Below are 24711 nucleotides of genomic sequence, written 5' to 3' on the forward strand. Positions count from 1 at the left end.
TCCTAATTAGAAGATAATGAAAAGATATGGCAGTCCTTTTGCTGTTAGTAATTTAGCTTCTTCAAGGCATGGCAATGAATCATCCTGTAAGGCAAGCTTCTAAACAAGGTCACATAATTTGTTATACAGAAGGTAAGCACAGGCTTTGTGACTGTAAGGGAAAGGAAGCAGACCTATGCTTGAATCCCAGCATAAAATGTTTGAATAGCTTTTTTTTTTTTTTTTTCATAATAACCTGAACTGGAAGACAAAACATGGAAAACTTGTAGTTATGAACCTCTGCACACTGCTGTGAACTGAAGATTTCATGCATGTGGCTGTATTGCTTGAACAAGCAAACTGCCTTTGAAATCAGCATGGAGGTAGGACTGAAATATGTTTTTACTTTCTAAGCTTTCTACCCTCCTTTGTATTTTGTTTCTTCCTCTGAGTAAAAGAAAAGCACTCAAACTTTGTCCTTAGAAGTGTAAATTGCATTTGTTTCTCCAAACCATTCTTTCTCCTTAGAACTAGGTTAACAGACAGAAAGCATGAGGTATTTATTACCCCACGGTTTTCAGTAAGACCATTGTGAACATGATGGTATGACTATTATGCATTTTTATTTGTCTTCAAATTCTTATTGCCAAAATAGCTTGCTGCTTATAAAATTTAGCAAATATCGGCCAGGATTTCTTGGTCCATTAAAGCCACTTTGCTCCTGGCACAGATTTGGAAGCAGCATGAAAATAAGATAAGTGATTTTTTTCTGTGCAGGACAACTCTGCAGAAATTTGGCAGAGGAACTTTTCTCTTCCTACTTTACAAACCACAGTACAATATATATGTTATGTATTTTTTTCTAAGCTATATCTTCTTCTGTATAGCAGTGAAGCTACCTTATACTGTCACAAGTATACTTTCTCCTTCCCACATAATCACTCATGGAATTTCTTGTTCTCATGTCATATTCTACATTAAAATGATTTTTGTTCTGGATTAGATGATTTTCCCTACTTCATAAATAGATGAAAAGACATGCAGATAAGTTATATATGCAAATTAATAACATAAGATTCTATATAGCTTCTATATATAATACATATATTATTTTATACTAACGCAAACATATTGTTATTTATATACCAATGTGTATAACCTTAAAATGTTACACAAGCCTTGTTACCAACTTGATGCCAGCAAGATACAAATATTTAAGCATATTAATTCTAACTAATACACTGCATAAATTCTAACAAACATAGAATACTTTTTTTTCTTCTTGAAAGTTATTTTTATTTTAATTTAAAAAGTAAATCAAGTAGCTTATTCCACAATAAAGATTCAGTTGTTGAACTTTAAAGTGAATATATATATATGTAAATGAGATATTTATAAAAATGAGAAGTAATAAAATATTAAAATATTAGTATTTTAAAACTGAAATTAATATAAAATGAGTTGACAGTGATATTTGTGTGGGTTTTCTTTTTTTAGAAACATGGTAAAAGTAGTAGCTCCAGGCCTGTAGCTTTGAGTTCTGATTCTTGCCTGTCAGCAGCTCCCAAAAGCAGATCAGGTGATGCTTTCACGGAGACTAGGGAAGAGGGCAATTGTAAAGGGGTAAACTGAAATTTTGAAATCTTATGGGCAATTTCTTTTCTCCTAAAGAAGAAGAGAAATTAATACTGATGCCTTAATTTGCACTAAGTATGAAATACGTGGATGTTCTGTAGTCTCCTGTGTTATTAAAATGTCTGGAAAAAAAAAATGATTCTTTGATTCTGCTGTCCATAAAGCAGAACATATGGACTACTGATCTTACCAGCATGGCTGTCAGGGTGTGAAGACACCCATCTGAAAGCTCCCCACCCCAGAGCTTTCTCAATTCATTTGCTTTTGGACAGCGACTGGGATCCTCTTCTGGACCTGTTATATTACAGTAAAAAAAATTACTCTGATCTGTTGCTTTTTCGTTTCCACTTGCCAAAGATCACCAAACACCTAAAATAGTCTGTCTGAACTCTTCCTGTAATGGCTCCCTAGACTACTTATTTAAATTAAACTTAGTTTAAACACTTTAAAGATAGATCTTTATATACAGGTCTATATATAGGTCAATATATATATATATATGTTTCCCTTTACTCTGGCTTACTCAGCCAGCTTCTCTGGCAATAACAGTAACTATGAGCAGCTCAAGGTAGGCTAGGGAATATTTATTTAATTTTAATTTTTCTTTACTCATTTCAAGCAGAGCTCATTGAAGCTGAATTTAACTGAACTCATCCCTGCAGAAATAAATAGAAAAGTTCTTTCTTCACTAGAATTGACCTGTTTTTCTAGTCTATTCCTCCCCAGTGAAGAAAGAAGTTAAAAAGAAAAAAACATTATTCTATTTTTCCCTTCTATCCACCGTCTCCCATTAATTTTCTCTTCCTCTGAGCTGCTTTTAGAAGAGAATAACTTCAGAACTGCTTATCATACAGCCTTTGACTTATGTAGATATGAAGCTTGGCTTGCACTGAAATATTATATTGATATTCTTTTCATTATTATCGATATTAATAGTGATAATCATATTGATATTGATCATATGATATCATATACCTGTTTCCATAATTTTAAAAACAAAGTGACAAGACTGTCATCTTGAGGTGTGGCTACCTTTACTAAGTAATTCTAAATAAATAGCAAAAAAAAAAAAAAAAATCGCCCATGTAATTTGAAAGGTATGGTTCCAAAGAATTATATAAAACAAAAACTGGCTTTTTCGAAGAAGAGATCTGGTCATATTCAATATAATCCTGGAAAATAAAGAGATTTTGATCTGAAATTTGTCTACTCACTTACTTTGTTAAATATCTCAAATAATATGACCAAAAAAAGGACAATGAATGCTCCTAAATGTATTTTAAAAATAAAGTAGGATTTTCAAAGCAAACAAACAAACAATAATAAAAACAAAACAAAACAACAACAACAACAAAATAAATGTGTTATATGGAAGAAAAAAAAATATTTTCCCCAGAACATCTTGTTTCCTTTACCTTCTATTTTCCTTTTCCAACTCCTTTCTCCCCTGTCCTCACCATTCTCTCCAACATCAGTCTGGCTCTTCCCTACTACTGTCTCAAATTATTCCTTCTGTTTTTGTACATGATTCTGTCTCTATTAGTGTCATGTCTGGATCTGATCTTTGATCAAAAATCTGAAAACACCAGAAGTATTGTCACTGCACTAACTGACCTATAAATGCATCCCATTTTATCCTTTACTAAAAAATAAGTTATTTTCCCTCAACAACTTAATTAAGAAGCCAAGAGGTGATCAGAATGTGTGAAGTCTACCTTGACTAAATGTTTAGGGTTTTGGAATTTGCAGAAAAATGAAGTAAGAAAGAATAGCAGAGATTGAACATTTTTTTTATTTACCTGTAATTTCTAATTGAAAATAAATAAATAAATAAATAAATCTGTAGAAGCTGAGGAAAGAGGGAGTTCCATGACTGACAGAAGCTACGTGTTGCTCCTATTGTGTACAAAACTTTTATATTGTCCTTAGGCTTCTGAAAGGGAGGCATATATAGCATATTATAATTACAAATGCAAGAAGCCTCAGATAAAGGTTAGTACCCTAGATCTTCATGCAGTGCAGGACAGGTGCTTAGTGACTTCTTTTTGCATATTAGCAATGCTGCTGGGTATCTATGGGTGGGACTTCTGGAAGTATACACCAGCTTTATCAAAATATTCTCTTTGTATTTCGTTTTAGATACTAATTACATTAAGTGTGGGGTTATGTACCTGGCTGAATCTGGGCCAAAAAATCAACTTCATAAACTGTGTGGGAAGAAAACCACACCCTGTACTAGCAGTATTAAATGAGACATATCTTTTCAATGCATATTTCTGACAAGACAGTTGATGATGTGAGTGTATTATATTTTTTGTAGTACAGGTTATACTTTCCAATCAATGCTGATAAGCTAGTGAACCACAAATCAAATCCATTAGGTACAATTTGCACATACTGTCAATGATTTCCATGTGCAGTCATTCCATCAGAAATTAGTGCTGTCAGTTCAAACAAAATAAAATGTAGGCCAGGCATTTTCTGCTTTTAAAGTAATGACTACTTGTGCTCAGCTTTATTTTGGATGTTGCTCTTGCCCTGAAAGTCTTTTAAAATCATTTCAAATTTATTGCTAAAATCTATAGTCATTATATGCAATTAGGTGGATCATAAGTGTCTCAAAAGTAATAAAGCTTTAAAAAAATATTTTAGGTGTGATACACACAAGTGAAAATTACTCTGCCATTATTATTATTATTTTGTTTAGTAATCTCTTTTTCATGAAAATATTCTGTTTTATCAAATCTGTTGTAACCTCTCCCTTTTAATCAGGATAATTCTTGTGTCTTCTATGTCTATGGTGATACCAGCTTGCTCACTGGAAATGTCAAAAGAAAGCCTCTTCTCTAGATAGATTCTCTTTCTTCGGTCATATTAGAATTTGCTGTTACAGTTTCCTTGGATTTCTTTTTTCTGTGTCGTTTTCTCCTGGTAGCTGTTTTATCCATCACTATGTATTCTGTGTCATTTTATAAAACAGATTAAATAAAGCAGACAAGCTATTGTGCCTATGTCAGTGCTGTCATGTAAAAGTCATGTGAAATGTCATGTGATGTGCAGAAGAAGTGAAGAAAGTTTCCGAATTTTTTTTTTTTTTTAAAGAAGAAGAAAAAAGGAAAGGAAAACATTTTCTTATGGGATATTGAATACAAATTGTCTTTAGAGCTTCACAAAATAATAAATGTTATGTTTGCTCCACTGCAGACCCTAATGAATGGAGTTCAGAGATAAAGAGATTAGATCTACCATTTCATCTTGTAAATTTTTTCCTCTGAAATTTTGTAAATTAAATAATCTAGAAATGTGTATCAACATTAGAGTGGATTACTTTTTTCATAGACTGGGCCTTGATCATTCAGTAGTCCTAAAACAGTTCAGTACCTAATCTAAATGAAGATTTAAGTGTTAGGTTTAGTATTTTGACCTCTAACTCCTACTGGCATCCCATCTGTTTCTTTAAAAAGAAATAGAATTCAACAAACAGAGAGAGGCCAGGTAGATACAAAGATATAGGCACCAGCCAAGTCCCTGGGATAATTTCACATTCATCAGTGTGGGACATCTGTATTAGCTTGAATATACACATCCATTCTTTCTAAATTCATACAATAAATGTTTTTTCATCAGGGTAAATTAAATTGTGTCATCTAGCCATTCATGTTTGATAAAGAAATATACATCTATCTCTTCCCCTGTTACTATCTTTAAATGCAGAATATACTGGCAATATAGGAGTTGTATAGTTTATATGAAACAGGTTAACATTTATGAATATTATGAAACCGTCATCACAGAGAAACTCTGAACCTGATGTCTTTTCTCTAACGGATCTTTCTGTTTTAGGAAGGACTTCCTTAAATAAAAATAACTAGGGTAATACCTCCCTAGAACATTTTATCTCCATCATTGAAAGTTTCAGACATTTGCTAGAGAAAATGTAGATTTGACCTTGTATTACTAATATTTGAGTTTCAAGATAGAGGCTGGAGTATAAAACCTCCATGGCTCTCTTCTGACTCATGTCTGTGGCTCCTTGACTTAGCCACAACAAAGGCACTCTAATTTGGACATAGCTGACAGGGTGCTATGCTCTTCCTATTATCTAGTGAAATTAAAGATATTAATTTCCAGAAGTGTCAGTTTGGAATCTCTGAATAACATCATTTTAACTGTGAAGATCAACTGCGATGAACTGTGACAATCTCCATTTTCAGAGAGATTTTAAAATAAGTACAAAGATTTTAAAATAAGAAAGTTGGGAGTAGAAAAGAGGTTAAACTGCTAAAACTTTTCAAATCTAACCTAACCGTAGAGCAAGTTATAGGATTGGGTAAGCAGTTTTTTAGAGAAAAGACCAATCTGGATGTACGGAGGAGTCATACAAAGAGAGGAGCTGGGGATCTTCAGAAGATTGTAGGATATCAGTTGCCTCAGCGTCCTGCAACAAGATGAGCACCTGATGTAAACTGACATGATGTCAAAACAAGCACCAATTTTACCAAATCAACTTTCAAGAACATGTTACTATCCCTTATATATGAATGACTGATTAACATTGATAATAACAAAAAACAAATGGAATTAAAATAAAATGAAGTAAAATAAAATAAAATAAAATAATAAGTAAAATAAAATAAAATAAGTAAAATAAAATAAAATAAATAAAACCTCTTTGTGAATATCTTTTTTTTTTTCTTTGTAATATCAGGAAAGTGATTCTGTACTGTAAGAAGACTGAGAAAAAAAGTATTCAAACAGCTCCACATAGTGCTCTGTCCCTCACATTCATTATCCTGTTAAGTGAAATAAATAGCTATGTTGTCCAACAGTTGTTCAAAAGTGAGAACCGCTAATCAGGTGTTTTAACTCTATCCGATCAGTATATCATGTAAGTCTGTGCTAACTGGATACAACTGATTTTTACAAGCAGCTGTTAAATAGAATTTTCAGCAGAATGTCTATAGGTCAGAGCTGTGATGGGAGCAAAAATGTAAATGGTGTGGGAATATGTGTTACTCATTTAGTAGGTGACATTCTGAAGACAGCTTCAGAACGCAATAGCACTCTGATCTAGAACATATTGAATCCACTGTGCTTCTCAAAATACTATTTCTTAGAGAAAACATAGTGAAAAATGTTGCTGGATATAAGGTGGTACAAACTAAAGTAGCTTATATTCACTTACATTTCCTATTCATGTGTAATAGTAATAATAATAATTATGTGTAATAATAATAATCGTGGAATAATAATAATTCATGTGTAAGTCTAAGCTGATCTAATTTAGAGAGAATTTAAGATAAAAGACTACTAGACCAGCAGGAAGGATGTCAGTATTTAATGCAGTATTAGGATGCCTTGAAGAATACAGAAAATCTTATGTTTTTCTAGGCTGCCTTTGCCAACTAATATTTCATATTCATCTTTAAATAGGCCAAAAAATAACTTAGAATAAATGTATAGTTTAGTTGGAAAACCCTTAGAACTTTCTTTACAATGCCAAAAACTTTTTTTTTTTTTTTTAACTTGTTATTTTTGTAAAAGCAATTACAGGAATGATTTGCAAAACCAAAATGTTATAGTACAGAGAAGTAATTGAAGTATTTATTTATTTATTTATTTATTTATTTTGCTTCATGGATGTATCAAAGCAAAAGACAAGCTCAGCAAATTTTTAATCTAAGTTCTAAAAAGACTGTTTTTTTTAAATTCCTACAGTGAATGCATTATAAAAATCTATATGGAAACAGCCTTGATATTTTCCGTTTAGTTTAGTTCAGTTGACATGAGAACAGATTAACCTTTAACATCTAAATGGATTTTTACAAAGATACACAGCAAGTTCCAAGTTATTCTAGGGAAAATTAAGATAGGAACGTCTGGAGAAGTTTCTTGTTTGTTTGTTTGTTTGTTTCTGTTGCTTTGTTTTGTTTTTCCCCCTTCTCAAGCACTTCGATATTACAGAGTTGAAAATTGAGTATTTATATAAAAAGAAAAACTCATAATTTATCTTTAATTATTACACTTTAAGATGTTTCAATTTTCAAACATTAAAAAATTCTCATGCTAGCAAACAAAATTCCTTTCATGCTCTTCTGTTTCAATTTTCTGTCATAAGCTCCCTGCTTCACAATTGAAAACTCACATATGGTATCCTTTTTCCCCACCTGCATGTCACCGCATCAATTTCTGTGCTGTTTTACCTGTAACCGTTTCTGAGTCACTGTCTCTTGTGGGTCCCTTCCTTTCCTCCCCTTCTGTGGAGTCTCTGACTCTGAATCCATGTTTAGACTCAATCATAGCCGAGTTTTCATTTTACGAATATTTTGAGAAAAATATTAATATGTTCTAAATGCAGAAGAAAACAGTTTTCTGCACATGACTAATTTTATAGTTGAACAAAAAAAAAAAAAGGAGAAAGAGTAAAATGCATCTTTATGGTGTAGAAAAATCTAAGTTAGTACAAACCGAATTGTCAATTAGAAAATAATGAGATTTAACAAATCAGAAAATGGATTGCCAAGATGCCTTGGTCGACAGTATATTTTTAAGTGATAAAAGTTTCTCTCTTCTGCTTCTCAGCAGTCTTTAACTTTCAGATCGCACTCACGTCTTAAAAACACTCACCATCAAATTACAGTAAGATTAAGCAGAATTTAGTTTGCCATTTGTTATTAATTTTACTAGGTTCAGTTTTGGCCAGTGATGTGAAAATTATAATTGGAAGTCACAGGCTGACTTAAGCAGAAAATAAGAATTAATTATAGAATTGATACTTTTTATTGCTTTAAAAATAAAACAAAACAAACAACAAAAAACTAACCAGTTGTTAGGTTTCAAAGATATATTTCTTAAATGAATTCTTGCTTGTATAATCTGATTTATATACTCATAATGCCCAATGAAGTGTACATTGTGCAACAAATTTAAAAGTATTTGTTATAATTGTCTAATTTTTATATTTGAAACATCAGTAGGGTCACGATTATCTCAGAAATATTTTGTTAAAATCATTTAAAGTTGCATTATTTTAATAAATGTCTTTTATAAACTCTTGTTGTCTTGTAAATCTTAACTCTCCAATATCAAAAGTCCTCTAACATTCAAAGGAGAAATAAATAAATAAATATCCTTTGGGATGTTATTTTTCTTCTATTCATTAAGGAAAAAGAAAAAAAAAACAACAAAAAAAACATTTTTCTGGGCTAAAAGTAAATCACACTTACTTATGTTGAACAGAGGCAAGTACTTTTCTGGACTTGTAAATTAACCCCCCAAACCTTTTGGTTTGTTTGTTTGTTTTGTTTTGTTTTTTTTATTGTTGTTGTTTGTTTTGTTTGTTTGCTTGTTTTTTGTTTTGTTTTGTTTTAAGGGAACTCTACAGTCTCATTATTAAGGTTTAAAATGTTCTTTGATATAACAAGAACCCTTCATATATTTATAATTTTAATCTCTATAGAAATAATTTTGTTATTCTGTCACATTAAATATGAATTTTATGGGCTATGCAATTTTAGGTGACAAATCTGGACTATTGTCACAACTTTTTCTGGGATGTTCATGAGGATTTCTAGTCCCATACTGAGATGAGGGATATAAGAGAACTTGAAAGGTACATATCTAGGTCTAGGTGTTGTCACAGTAGCTTACAAAAATACTGGCTGGAATGGATCCTAAAGTCTGTCTCTGGGGAAGACCACCTGAGGAGTTCAACTTCTACCACCTCATAACAATTTCACTTCTCTGTCTATCTGTCTGTTAATTTGTCACAAAAAGAATGATGCACTTCACTCATAAGACAGAAGCGGTAATATATTTATTGATGAAAACAGTGATTTATCAGGGCTTAATTGTGAAACGGAGAGTGATTTAACAAAATTCTAATGGTAAATGCAACATTAACAAGGTTTGTGATGCCAAGGTCATTTGGTTATTTACTGCATAGAGGACAGAGTGAGACTAAAAGTGTCAGGGAGACCCACTTATTTAGTCATGAGGTTCAGAAAAAAGTCCCTTTTGCTGTCCAAAATCCAAGATACAACCAGATCCTATCCCAATCCCAGATTTAATAATTTATACCTAAAGGATTATGCACAATCAATCCTTTATATCGCTTAGCTAAGGTTACAAAGTTTCAGCATGCTTAGACAATTAAACGCAGTTTCAGCAAGATAACTATTGGTTACTTACAGAGTATCTGCCACAGGTAAATGATCTCTTCACCTCAAGCAGTGACCTTGAGAGGCATCCCTGCTCAAGGGGAAGATCCTGGCACATGGAGTACAGGACCACTGCAGTACAGGAAAGCTCAATGGACTCTGGCCTGTCCCCTATTTTTGGGGTAGGGTGATTGACTACGAGTCATATTTCCATACCAGCCATATTTGGTTGGCGCATGCTCCATTAGCCCTTGGATCTATGTCATACAAATCTACCTTGAGCCTGGTTCAGCTATCATAACCAGGTGCACACATCACAGTCACCACTGATGGCTATTGCCCAAGCAAGGTTACAAGTGAAGGGTCAGGTTAGGGGAGGTGAGGAGGAGTATACCGCCACACCATTTGCTTCACAAAACATTTGGTAATCTTCTTTTTCACCAGTTCAGTTAAGCATTTCCCACATGGCTTGATAACATTGTTTGTGTGTGATAGTATATACTGTTATACAGGATGTAAAATGAAATTATGACGCTATTCTTTTTTGGCCATAACTTCTTTGAATGGTAAGTTTTACTGAAAATCTGAATCAGTGTTGTGTGTCACCCAGGAATATTCTGGTTTCCCAAAACATAGTGAAGTTGACCCAAAGCTCACTAAAATGATTGCACAGATGCCAACTGCCTTCAGGCCCCTACTGAAAAATGAAATAGTCTAGCCTATAAAGCCCCTAAAATGTGTAAAATAAAAATTTAGGGTATAAAGGCTGAAGCCTTCATTGAATCTCTGCAGAAATACTACTTTTGAGAATACTAAAATTAAATCAGCATTGAAATACGTTTGATAGTAACTTTTCATACCTCTATCTAAGAAAAATAAAATAAAAATACCATTTATGTACCTCAAATGTTGCCTGCAGAATTGAAGTTGTAGACGTGTTATTCTTATGCTTAGTAACCTTCATATAAAATTACGTCTAAAAGTCATTCAGAATCTGAACCTGAAGACCAAGAGGAGTTTCAACATTGATCTATATGGGAACTGCAGATAGATAAAAAAAGATTCAGTCCAAGTAGACATCTTTAGACAAATATCTGAAGGGTCTACCCCTCTCAGTGGCCACTATCTCACTGCACAGCTAGATGGCTAATGGTCGCTCAGTCCAGCTTCCTCCTCTTTGCTACCTGCAGCTCAATGCCTGCAGGCAAAAATTATGAAATCATTATCAGAAGAGGCTTCAGAAAGGAAAAAGATCCTTTCATTGCATCTTGAAAAACACAGCCTGCTTATAGAATTGGAAAACTAGGGCTTTTTTTGAATGACATCTGTGTCTGCATCACATTGTTTAAATGCTGCATACAAGATAGAACACACATTGAAGGACTTAAAAGGAGCTTTAAAAACAAGCTTTCTTTCTGTCTTTTTTTTTTTTTCTTTATAGTCTTAGATGTCTGTAAAATCTCAATTTTCTTCCTTCATTTTAGCAAGTTCAGAGTTCTAATAAACTTTTGTGTGGAAATGGGGTAGATGGCCCACACAACAAAATAATTCTTAAAGAATAAACCAAAATATATTTGGTACTCTTTATGGTCCACCTGCAACCCTGGAGGTGAACTGTCCATTTCTCTTACATTTTTACACTTATACAGTCCCATTATAGACACTTTGTAGAGTATTCTCTTAACATTCATTTAGCAGATTAAGGAAAACATTTAGGTGTAATTTTTATAATGATATTTTGAGGCAAATAACTTGTGAAGATCATCACACACACTAACACTTCTACTTTCATGTGATTTTCTCATAGTGAGCCAAAGAACCACTTCCTTTTTAGCAACAGCCATTTTGGGACCTTTGTCTGAATTTCACACAATAAAGTTTTGTCATACAAGTAGTTCAATATGAACTGGAGCTTGATAGTTTTTTGAAATTAAAAATTATTAATCCTGCAATGATCTGTCCTTTGGTATTCTAGAACTTTCCATTACCAAGTAAAAAATGGTATGAATTTAAACACCCTACACCACCTTTGAGATGAAGGGGAAAACCTAAACTCTTTTGGAATCAAACTGTGAGTTTTTTTGGCTGCTGTTTCTTCTCTATAAGTGACACTTCCTCTGATGTAGAGGGACATCGATTTTGTAAAATCATTTATATGGAATTTTTCTACACAATGCTAAGCAGTGATGAATTCCACTCATGATTATGCTGTAATAAATACACTGACTTAATCATTAGTAAGGATTACCCCAAATCACTGTGACTTTACCAAAATAGTTCAGACAAGAATTGATTTAATGTTAAGCAAAGAAAACAGGACTGTGGCTAACGATGTTTATCTCCCTAAAAGAAAAGAAAACAACAACAACAACAAACAACAAAAACAACAACAGTTATTAAACTTTCTGTGACAGTAAGTTCTTAATTTAGTGGAAGGCCCAGAATAATATTTCATTTTCATACAGTAGCAAAGATTTCTAAAAATAAATAATAGCAAAAAAAAAAATCTAACCAGACTTTGGATATTTGGTGTCTATTCTTATATTGTGTAAATATTGTATAAATATGTACAAATAGTTTTAAAACTATTGTTTATTAATGACTCCCTGGTACCAATTTAGATATCTCCTCAGGAGACAATGTGGCAGGCTGACAATTCTGTTTTCCTTGACAATGTTGACCATCATTTTTACTCCAGCACAAAGCTGCAACTGTTCATTTTATAGGCTGATTTTCAAATTCTGAATGAAGAGCAACTGAGGTATCCAAGTTTAATAAAAATGATATGAAACATAAAGGTCAGGGATCTTTGCAGCATTGTATTGATTCGAGCTTATAGAGATAAGATATAAAGTTACTTATTAAAGATTTAATAAACCACTGGCTATCAATGGGCCTGTACATGTCTAGAGAAAGTAAGTTCCTTCAAAGACTCATAAAATAATTGAATTTTCATTTCCAAACAATCTAATATGTTTTCAAATAAATAAAGAAGGAAACTGTTTATAAATTATGCACTGAAAAATCCTTTGAAAGGATTTAAAATTTCATCCTGACAACTTTCATGCTATTCTTGTATTTCACTCCTAGAGTAAAATGTTAGAGACATACTATATATTGATGATTCTTCACATTTTATGGTGTCGAAAACTAAAGGCAGGATCTTATTTTTTATTATTATATTTTTTCATTTAAGATAACAGGGTATAAGAGGCAAATTCTGATACCTTTACTTTCAGGAATATTCTCTTTAATAATCACTCCCACTTGCATTAAGCACATTAGTAACAGAGTAAGATAACTTATGATGAAGTAAGATAATTTATGATGATGATAAAGGCTTCAATTGTATCATTAGATCTATCATTATGCAATGTGATAACAGTGTCCAAGCATATTAAAAGAGAAAAATTCTAGTTCTAGACTTGCATCTAAACTTCCATCATGAAAGGAAATGTAGCCTGTCCTAATAGATTTTCTTTGTTGGATAAATGACTAAGTCTTGATTAGCTCATCAAACAAGTAAGTAGAAGTGTGCCAGGCTTTTTAGCTTATGGCACAAAAGAGACTGCTGTAGCCAGCATCACATCTGTTTTTTCTCGAGTCTTCAGTATGACTGACCACTCCCAGCAAGATTACCCAGTACAGCCCTTCAGAATGCATCCTCCAAAATGTTCACATTTATTCCTTGTTCAGTAATAAAAGCCTTGACCAATTTTACGTTTTATTAATAAAAACTTACCAATGTAAAATGCTTATAACTTTTTCCTGCATTTAAATATGTAAGACCACAGCTAAGAGAATTTATAGATTCAAATATCTGGGCTACATTTTTTTTTTCAAAAACACAAAAATGATTAAGCAATTGAAGCATCTCTCCTGTGATGAAAGGCTGAGAGAGCTGGGTATGTTTGGCCTTTAAGAGAGAAGGCTCAGGGGGAATTTATCAATGTATACAAATACCTGAAGCAACAGTGCAAAGAAGGGGTTGTGCCAGCATCTCCAGGAGGTTTCATCAGAACATCAGGATGCACTTCTTTACTGTGTGGGTGACTGAGCACTGGAACAGGTTGTCCAGAGAGGATATGAAGTCTCTCTCCTTGTAGATATTCAAAAGCCTGACAAAAGTCTGGGCATCATCCTGGAAAACTGGCTCTAGGTGTCCTTGTTTGAGTAGGGGATTATAACAGATGACTTCCAGAGATCCCTTCCAACCTACACCATTCTATTATTCTGCCATTTTGTGACTACTTGAGCATATGCTTACTTATAAATAAGGAAGTATAGACGTGGAAGGTTATAAGGAATTCAAAATTCATGTTCATTATATCTACCACATTATCTTATTTTAGCTTTTAAGGGAAAAACAGGGCTGAAGATAAGTGGAGTTGTAGTTACATATATTCTCCTACAGTAATCCCCAAGACTGTCAATTTCCTTTAACTGTTTTCTGGTTTGTTTGTTTTGTTTTATTTTGTTTTGTTTTGTTGTTCATGGCCATTATTTTATTCCTGGTAAGAAGCTGAATGAAAAAACATGTACTATATTTTAAAGAAATTTTTTCAAGCATGACATCCTTTAAGATTCTCAAGCCACTGTTAACCTTTCAGGTTTAATGGTGCATTTCACCTCATTTACCAATCCACTCTACATTGACTCTTGCACAACAGGCAAGTAAATGAACCATTTTTTATTTAACCTTATACATCCCTTTTCTTTCTCCAGATACAGTATTATGATTATGTTTATTATGATTACCTGGAGTACTGGGCCCCAGATTTGGGGCCCCCAGCACAAGAAAGATGTGGACTTGTTAGAGCAGGGGCCACAAAGATGATCAAAGGGCTAGAGCACTTCTCCTATGAAGAAAGGCTGAGAGAGCTGGAGATGTTCAGCCTGGAGAAGAGAAGGCTTCGGGGAGACCTCATCACGGCCTTTCAATATTTAAAGGAGTGTTATAAAAAGGATAGAGAGGGACTCTTTACTTGGGTAGATAATGATAGGACAGGGAATGGTCTTAAACTAAAAGAGGATATATTTATATTAGACATTAGGAGGAAATTCTTCACTGTAAGGGTAGTCAGGCACTGGAGCTGGTTGCCCAGAGAAGCTGTGGATGCCCCATCCCTGGTGGTGTTCAAGGACATTTTGGATGGAGCCTTGGGCAACTTGATCTACTGGGTGGCATCCCTATCTGTGACAGGGGAGTTGGAACGAGATGATCTTTATGGTCCCTTCCAACCCAAGATATTCTACGATTCTGTGATACAATAAAATTTCAGATGATTCTACTTAGAATCACAGAATCATAGATTCTAAATAGAATCATCTGAAATTTTATTGCATCGCAGAATCATAGAATACCTTGCATTGGAAGGGCCCTTAGGGATGCCAGAACTTCTTTGGTAGTGGTAAGCCCTTCCTAGATCCTAGTATTAAAAATCTTCTAAAAATACTATAAAAATATTATCACTTGATTTCCTGTAATAATCCTTTATTCTGTAATAATCACATTTCCTGTATTTACTCAATATACTATACTTATCAAAAATATATTTCAAAACTGAATATAAAATCATTTCTCAAATTTCTTAATTTCTTAAATTAAGAATTATTTAATACATTATCTCTGTATACACTCTTAAATGCTGTCAGTTCAGTCCAGTTTTCCCAAGAGAAAAGCTAATGGTATAACATTTATAAAGCTTGAATGTATTGTGAACTTCTAAATGTTACTTTTGTCCTCAAGCAGAAAAGGAAAATGTCATATGACCTCCTTATTAATTCAGTATTCTGCATTGTTTACATAGTTTCATTAACCTCTATTTTCTTTATTAATAGATGTTATGTGTGTGTGTGTGTGTGCGTGTGTCCAGAGTTCATCAAAATGCTATATTTTGATCAATATTTGGTTATATGATCATTTTGCATATTTCTGTTTTGAAGTGTATCATAGTTTGCAAGGAGCATGAGAATGGTTTATAATGTCAATATATGGTAGAGTGAATTATAAATGAGGATGTTTTCCATTTCTATGAAAACATTTCATTTCCATTTCATGTCCATTGTGACATTTTAGAATTCAAAGGAAGTTTCCTATAGGCATAATTTAATTTTGGAATTCAAATCTCTAGAATGTCCTCTCTCTCATTTTTTCATTGATTGATAACAAGACTGATGTTCTTCACGGCATTTCACAGAATCACAGAATCATCTAGGTTGGAAGAGACCTCCAAGATCACCTAGTCCAACCTCTGACCTAACACTATCAAGTCCTCCACTAAACCATATCACTAAGCTCTACATCTAAACATCTCTTAAAGACCTCCAGGGATGGTGACTCAACCACTTCCCTGGGCAGCCCATTCCAATGCCTAACAACCCTTTCAGTAAAGAAGTTTTTCCTAATAACCAACTTAAACCTCCCCTGGCGTAACTTTAGCCCATTCCCCCTCGTCCTGTCACCAGGAACGTGGGAGAATAGACCAACCCCCACCTCGCTACAGCCTCCTTTAAGGTACCTATAGAGAGCGACAAGGTCGCCCCTGAACCTCCTCTTCTCCAGGCTGAACAATCCCAGCTCCCTCAGCCGCTTCTCATAAGACCTGTTCTCCAGACCCCTCACCAGCCTCATTGACCTTCTCTGGACTCTCTCGAGCACCTCCATGTCCTTCTTGTAGCGAGGGGCCCAAAACTGAACACAGTACTCAAGGTGTGGCTGTTCTTTTAACTTAGCAAATTAACCCTGACACAGTTCAAGCTTCTCTTCTCCTAAGAACAGTTGCATTTACATCATTTCAGACAGCTGCACTACTTAATACATATTTAGGCTAAATAGTTATTTATTAACAAACTCTGATCATTAATGGCTAATATGGGACTGTAGTGGTCTTGGCTTGGATAGACTTAATTTTCATCATAGTAACATCTATGCTGCTATGGTTTGGATTTGTGACAAAAGCAGTGTTGATAACACAGATATGGTTTTACTTGTTGTTGAACAGTGCTTATACAATCAAGGTATTTTTTGTTTCTCACTGTGCCGCACCAGCAAATAGGCTGGGGGAGCACAAGCAGCTGGGGGGGGACAGAATCAGGACAGCTGACCAAAACTGACAAAAGGAATATTCCATACCATATGTCATCATGCTCAGCAATAAAAGTTGGAGGAAAGAAGGAAGAAGGGGGAATGTTTGGAGTTATGGCATTTGTCTTCCCAAGTAACTGTGATGTGTGATGAAGCCCTGCTCTCCTGGAAATGGCTGAACATCTGTCTGCTGATGGAAAGTAGTTCCTTTTTGTTTTGCTTGCACACACACCTTTTGCTTTACCTATCAAATTGTCTTTATCTCAACCCACAAGTTTTCTCACTTTTAGCATTCTAATTCTCTTTTCCATCCCAGTGGAAGGGATGGAGAGAGTGGCTCTTTTGGGGGCTTAGACGCCAACCGGGCAGCTAAGTTAACTGTCTTAACCCAAAACAGCAACAAACAGATTGTTTACCAGGATTGTGTAGCATCATTTGCAACTCACCTACACGAGATCTTAACTCTTTTTTTTTTCTTTTTTTTTTTCTTTTTTTTTTCTTTTTTTTTTTCCTTAAAGCTTGTTACATTTCCCTGGCATGTAAAGAAGTGGTGTTATTGGCAGTGTCACCTGATAATGAGTAGAGAGTTTGTGACAGCTGTCAAAATTTCCCCGGTAGACGCGGAAATGCTTCACATCTGTTATATGTAGTTTTGCAGCTGGAGAACATTGTATTCTACAACGAAGTCTTGTCAGATTAATTTATTTTGCACAGGGGAGTGGCAATTCCACACCTCAGAGAAAGGAATAGTTCTCATTAGATTTTGTCTCACAATAGACTTATCTTAGAATCATAGAATCATTAAGGTTGTAAAAGACTGTCAAGATCACCTGGTTCAACCATTACCCTACTACCAATGTCACCCACTAAACCATGTCCCTAAGCACCAGGTCTAACCTTTCCTTGAGCACCCCCAGGGATAGTGATGCCACCACCTCCCTAGGAAACCAATTCCAGTGCCTGACTGCTCTTTCTGAGAAGAAATGTCTCCTAATTTCTAACCTAAATTTCCCTGGCGCAACTTGAGACCATTCCTTCTAGTCATATCACTAGTTACCTGCAAGAAGAGGCTGACCCCCAATTCCCCACAAGTTCCTTTCAGGTAGTTGGAGAGAGCAATAAGGTCTCCCCTGAGCCTCATCTTATCCAGACTAAACAATCACAGTTCCATCAGCCGCTCCTCACAGGACTTGTCTTCCTTAAAAGATTTCATCTAATGATCAATTTATTGGTGCCCCTTTCTGAAACCTTTTCCACAAGAAGTTGATCACATCAAAGTAAAACTCATCCTTACCCTGCCTGTCACCCATATTTTTGCTTCATGGTAAGCTGATTTTATAACCAATGTTCAAAAAATGAGATGAAGATATATTAAAACATTAAAGGATTAAGGAAGTATATACTGTTGACAACCTGGTTCTCAAAGGGAAAAAAAAAATTACAGACCAGATAGACAGATGAATAAGGAAATGGAGCATTTTAACATAACTGTGAAGTAATATTGCTACATACTACACTTATGATAACATGTAGGATGAAACCACGAAGATGAAGGTTGGGAAGGAAATGTGAATCTTAATGTTCTCTTCCCCAAAGTAGCTAATCAAGTGTGAAATGAAATTTTCCACACTGGTGATCTAAAGTATAATTTACAAGGAAAGTAGTCTATAAGTGCCTGAGCCTCATATGACCTCCCAGCTGTATATAAAATTCCTCTGATAATATCTCTGCTGATTAAGTAATTTAGAAAGAGAGTTATCTGTGTTTGTTGATTTTGATAAGATCAAGATGACAGATTTATGCATGTTCTGGAATACACTGGTGACTCAAAACATACCTACCTTGTTTAGAAAAGTTTATATTGTGCATAGAAAGAGTAATATAAATAAACCATATAACATCATGTAACATGAAGAAAGAAGTACTTCTATTCCATTTCAACAGAGATGTACAAAGGGTATTGGAGACTTTGAGCACTGTCAAAATTAGTGGAATATTATATCAACACAAAAGTTCTATAGAACAATGAATGAGAGTTATGGGAAAGTACCAAATGTTAAGAAAAATAAAGTCAGGACAAGTCTAAACTGTTAAGATATGTGCCAAATGACCAAGTGGCAGACCACGTGATAGATTCCTATGATGCAGGAGTCTGATAATACAGATACAGAAGGAAGAAATAAAGGAAGTAGTACATGAAAAATGACTATCCAAAAAATACCTGACAGATTCTGAAGGTGGTTTTGTGATAGAGAAATTTACTTATTCATCCATTTGTGATTAATGAAATATTACATGGAAAAAACTCTAAAGGCAAAGTTATGGCAATAGTGCTGCCATAAAAATAGTGCTGCTTGAAGTATTAGCTGAATATTAACAGATTAGTGTGAATAATTTCATTTCAGTATTTATATTCTCAAAATACATAAAAAATAAAACAAGGAAAGTGAGACAGAAGACAGAAATATCAGAAACTGCAGGATAAAGTGCTATGCAAGAGACAAGAGATTAATTAACACTTCAGGATATTAATATGTTATTCCAAGACTGAGTTACTGATAATGTAATATGTTACCATTTTAGGAGCTTAAGGAAGCTCTTAATGCATTTTGCAGCTTCCTTATCATGTAAAACATCTCAGTTGGGATACAGAATTGTGCTAGTGTATAATACTGTGATCTTTATAATCGGTTAACCTTTGCATGTCATTTCATGCACAGTTTTGTTGAAGCCTAATGGGAACTCATTTTTTCAGAAACTGTTCTTTAACCCATTGCTAAATTACTCAAGTCCTTGTTATAAGAGGTACATCATCTTGACCCTTTTTAATTTATGAAATAAGAACCATAAATAAGGTATTCTCTGTAACAGAATATGGACTCAGAAATGCATTTTCCCCTTTAATCTCAGATAGTTTGTTGACTTTAATTATACATCACAAATTAACATTTTTTTCAGCATAAGATCATACTGGTGGAAACTCAGAGTTAAGGCAATTTTACTTTATAACGACTGAATGCTCCATACAGAATAGGAGAAATGAAAGACCTAACAGTCCTGGTCACTTCTGTGTCACAACATGTCTACTTCTTGAATGTACAGTCTAAAGGTGGAGACTGGTTTTCTTTGTCAATAAGTAATGGAAACAAATAAACAAGGTAATATATAATGTTACCACAACTATTTTGTGCAACCTTTCTAGTTCTGTGTCCTCATCTCATTCCATATGCTGACAATACTTGAAGCCATGAGTGTTGACAACCAGGCATAAAGAGTATATGTGAAATAGCCAATATGTACATTGCCAGACCTGGAAAATTATATCAGTTAAAGAGTTAGGAGACAGACAGAAACCATGATATGAAAATTAGCCTTCTAGACAAGCTGATCCAGGTGGATTTTTAGTGACTTATAGGAAAGAGCCATAGTAAAAAGACAGTGACTTGTTTACAGTTCCTAAATTCTACTGAGTTCCTAAGCTTCAAGGGAAATAAACAGTGATATTTCTACCAAGGGGTGAAATGTGGGGAAATATTACTACCATAAGCCTGGTGACTGTCATTGCTCTTACTCTTCACAGAAGCACCCAAAGGGAATACAGTGTAACATGTCAATCAAATTTTAGTGGGAACAAGGGTTTGATTGCACTCTATGATTCAAGAGTCTGAGGGTCTTGAGGTAAGAGAAATTGTAAATCTTCATCCCTGAGGTGTTATGGTAAGGTCAACAAAAAAAAAATAAAATGAAGGGTCCACAAAATAGAAGTTTAAATCTTTTGACCAATATAATTCAAGAAATCTGAAATAGGGTTACCAAAAAACTCCTCTGGACACTCAGTGAACTCTTCATCCAACTATAAAATGTTCCTGTATGCATTGGGGTACCATATTAACAGAAAATACTGAAAAAATATTTATAAATGGCTTTCAAGTGTATTGTTTCTTGTCTTAAAACAATTGACAAAAATATAAATTGGGAGAATTTTCCAAGAAAAAAAAATGTATAAAGACCTTGTTTAAGGCATTTCATTTAACTTAGAGTAAATATAACATGTACAATCTAAGTGTATTATTCAATTCTATTTTCTCCCTCTCTCAAAGTACTGATTAATACATGGTAAACAGCATGGATCATATTCCTGACTCATATCTCTCTGACATGATTCAGTTGTCATTAGTGATATTGAAGACGTTCTTCTATTCATTCAAACATTATTAATGTGAACATAAAATGTTCTATTTTAATTTTATTATTTCCAGTTACTATTCACTCTATCCTTCTTGCTTCATCCAATATTCAGTGTTATGTGACTCCTTATAATCACAGAAATTACCTTTTCTGAAACTTGACTGCATGTAAATAACTTGAGAAGGCTATAATGAGAACACTGGAATCTTAATCCAATAGTGTTCCCAAGGCCCTTGATGCCTTCTTTGTGAAGGCACCAGGTTTTTGTGCCTTTGGAAATGTTTTTGAACATGAAAGAAAATTCTTATTACTTTGCAGGATGAAGCACCAGTGATTGTATACTGGTTCCTCGATGGATATATATCTTCCTTCTTTTCCTTCCTGTTCCCTGTTTGAGATGCTAGTATAAAAATAATTTCCAAAGTTTTTATTATGGGGGATAAAATTATATGTTATCAATCAACATGCAATCAAATGACAGAGACCAGCTTTCTAGAAGTGCAAAACTGAAATTGCTGCTTTTGTTGTTGTTGTTGGTTGGTTGGTTGGTTACTTGTTTAGTTGTGTTTTTTTTAGTGACTTTTTTCGGTGTGTGTGTGGGGGGGGTGGTGGTAACTGTGTTGCACAGCTAAATTGTTTCCCACTTCATAGACAAGTAGAGAAAGGAGAAGGGAGAAACAGAAGGAGAAAGCTATACAGTTAAAAGCAAAATTCTTGGATTTTTCTCTTCTGCATTTACACATTACATCATTTACTTCACAGTTCTATCAATTTATGAATATGAAATATATTGAATGAAGACAAAAAAAATGAATGAATGACTTGCACCTTGGTCAATTTAATGTTTGAAATCAAATTTCTCTCAGCTAGTGAGAATTTTGACTTTATAAGGAAGGGCATTGCACAGACTAGTAGGAGCAGATACAAAAATTTGGATTGGCTTTCATTTGTGGAGTTGGTTAAGAACAGTATTTTGAAGCATCCATTTATTCTAACTTCCTGATTTTTGGCTGCACCTGAATCACTGTTAACTATCAAATGTTGAAGAACATGTTCCTTCTTTGTTCCATTTTGGCCTGTACTTCTAAAATGCACAGGAGAAGCTACCGAGTCTCAGCTGAGAACTGTAACCGTCATTACATAACAATACGATAAATTATCAAGTTGTAACCTTGTTGTACCTGATAATAAGTGAATTTTAACAGAGCATTTCAAGACAAAATTGTTCAGCTGAGATCACCTTCACCAGTGATACAAGTTAGGAGTTTCACTTTGCCTTAACAGATTCACTAAACTCAAAGTCAATTATTGGATTTTGTCTAGGAGGTGGTGTCTTTGCTAGGCTGCACTGTGAGACTGACTCCAGGCCATTTCAGAGCAAAATCAGAAAAGGGTCAGCATGTGGGAACTGTGATGTGTGATTTCTGTCAGCTTTCAGCATGGTGTCAGAGCAGGTTACCACTTCCAGCTGGGCAAACAGTGACCTCTTCAGTCACTAAAGTTAATTCTGACAAGAACTGTGCATCAGAGCTCTGATATGCTTTACTTCATAGTCCAGTATACCAACACAAAATTAAAGAGATGGGGATTTAGAATAATATACTCAATGTTGAACTGCGACAGCTCAAGAATGGATAGATTTCCCATATATATACTGCTCTGCATAGAATTTAATTTGTATTATTTACAAGTTTTCATTGCTTTCTTAATAAGTAAGAACATATCTTTTGTCTATAACATAACCTAATCTATGGATAATTCTTTGGATTATTTCAATGATGGTAGCTGTGGGAAATAAACTAATCAAAATTTTCAGGAGCAACCAACCATTTTTTATGTCTCCATTTTTGGTGCCTAGCTTGGAAATAAACAGAGCAAAGGGCTGATCTAATGTTTAAGAGTGGTAAAAAATATTTTTGGAGAATCAAAGACTATGGTTTTTGAGACCATTTTGAGATTATGTTTTCTTAAACTAATTTCTCCCTTTGTGAAAGTGACCTTCCATCCTTGTGTCATTCCAGTAGTTAGCAATTTCACATAATTGCTTCTTATATCACAGTTCAAAACACCACTTACACCTACACAGCTTTTATTAACAAACCAGTGATCCTCCACTGCTTTGTGGTACAAGTGGTTGTCACATACAATATGCACGTGAGATCTAAACTCTGATAAAAACTATTCTCTTCTCCCTGTCAAAAGAGCTACCTGTCTCACTTCAAAATGGAACACAGGTATGAGCTAACACATTGACATTGTAAACAATTAATTGCCTTTTACCACTTTTAATAAAATGGGTTTAGTTCCACTGATCATATAAATACACTGGAGTGCTGGGCTATTTTCATTGCACAATAAGGCTGCCAGGTTCAGTTTCAAGACATTAATTTACCTTGCCTGTACTGAAACTTCAAGTTAGCAGACCTTTTCTTCTACAAATAATCTAGACAATGAGTCTAGTGCCACACACTTTCTTCCGTTGCCCATTCCCTAAAGGAAACTCCACTGGAGAACACAAAGCAATTCTCTGTGCCATTTGTGTGTGCCATCTGCTCCACAGCTGCACAGCCTATGTATCTCTTTCCCTGAGAGCAGCATCTCATGTATTAGACTAGTGGGCAATTTTATCATATTTTTCTCCTTAACAGGCCCTAGCACAGCCTTTCCAGTGGTAAGAATTCATAGGATTTCCCAGTCTGCAATTTGTAGCTGAAAGTGGAGTCCTCACCATGCTGAAAGATGTAAGAATTCTGCCAGATTTTCTCACTTATACCTCAGGCAAAATAACACATAAGTCCTTTGGGGCTCTTGCTACATGTATTTCAGTTCTAACCAACCTTAATAAAAGCTAATCTGTTTTAACTCAAATTTTAAAGTATTTTATGTTCTGGGAGATATTTTACCGAGGTAGCAAGAGTATAACTATAATACAAGGAGGTAACGGTGATCTTATGGATTGCAAAGTCATAAATAACTTCCTTAGCTATTACTTCCTTCTGAAGAAGCAAGATTGCTCCATTTTATTCTTATGTGCCACTTTTGGCACTTATTCTTTGACTGTTCAAGTCTCCTTCAGATACTACAGACTCTATAGTGAATTATCTGTCAGGGGCAATTCAAACTGCTGTAGGAACTATCCAGATAAGGATGAATATCTGCTGCCATAAGGATACCTGCTGATAAAAATACTGGGGAAAAATAAATAAAATAAAATAAAATAAAATAAAATAATAAAACAAAACAAAAACAGAAAAGAACAAGTACCTGGTATTTCATGATGTTGGACTATTTTAGTATTAGCAAGTACTTTCAAAGGCAGTAGCCTTTGCTAATATACTTCTGCTGCTGGAATTCCAGAGACATGTTTGTGTATACATGAGGTTGGTAAAGGAGGATATTTATTCTTCCAGTTCTATTATTTGTTATGTGATATAATATTCTTTATTTTTCTGAAAGATGGCTAGGAGGTGTCAAGACTTTGAATCTCAGCAGAGAAGGATTTACCACCCTGGTCTGCTGGCACAAAACATGACACAGTGAGTTCTGCTTGGTAGAGATGACCAAGAGAAAGACTTCAGTATGCGTAACGTTTCCTTCAAAGGACACCTTGGAGATTTAAAATAGAAAAGTGAAGAGACGTCATTTTGTATCAGACCTGTAGTG

The 24711-nt window shown here is 34.4% G+C and overlaps 1 long non-coding RNA gene across 2 annotated transcripts in view; it reads left to right on the top strand.

The window, feature by feature from the left end:
* Positions 1-235: 235 nt before the first annotated feature.
* Positions 236-24711, top strand: part of LOC136790528 (uncharacterized) — a 127472-nt gene continuing 102996 nt past the window's right edge. For both annotated transcript variants that reach the window (XR_010830629.1, XR_010830630.1), the window contains exon 1: positions 236-362. This is a non-coding gene — a long non-coding RNA (uncharacterized lncRNA). The remainder of the gene's footprint in view (positions 363-24711) is intronic.

The sequence above is a fragment of the Anser cygnoides genome, chromosome 3 (genome assembly GCF_040182565.1).
Source record: "Anser cygnoides isolate HZ-2024a breed goose chromosome 3, Taihu_goose_T2T_genome, whole genome shotgun sequence".
NCBI lineage: Eukaryota > Metazoa > Chordata > Aves > Anseriformes > Anatidae > Anser > Anser cygnoides.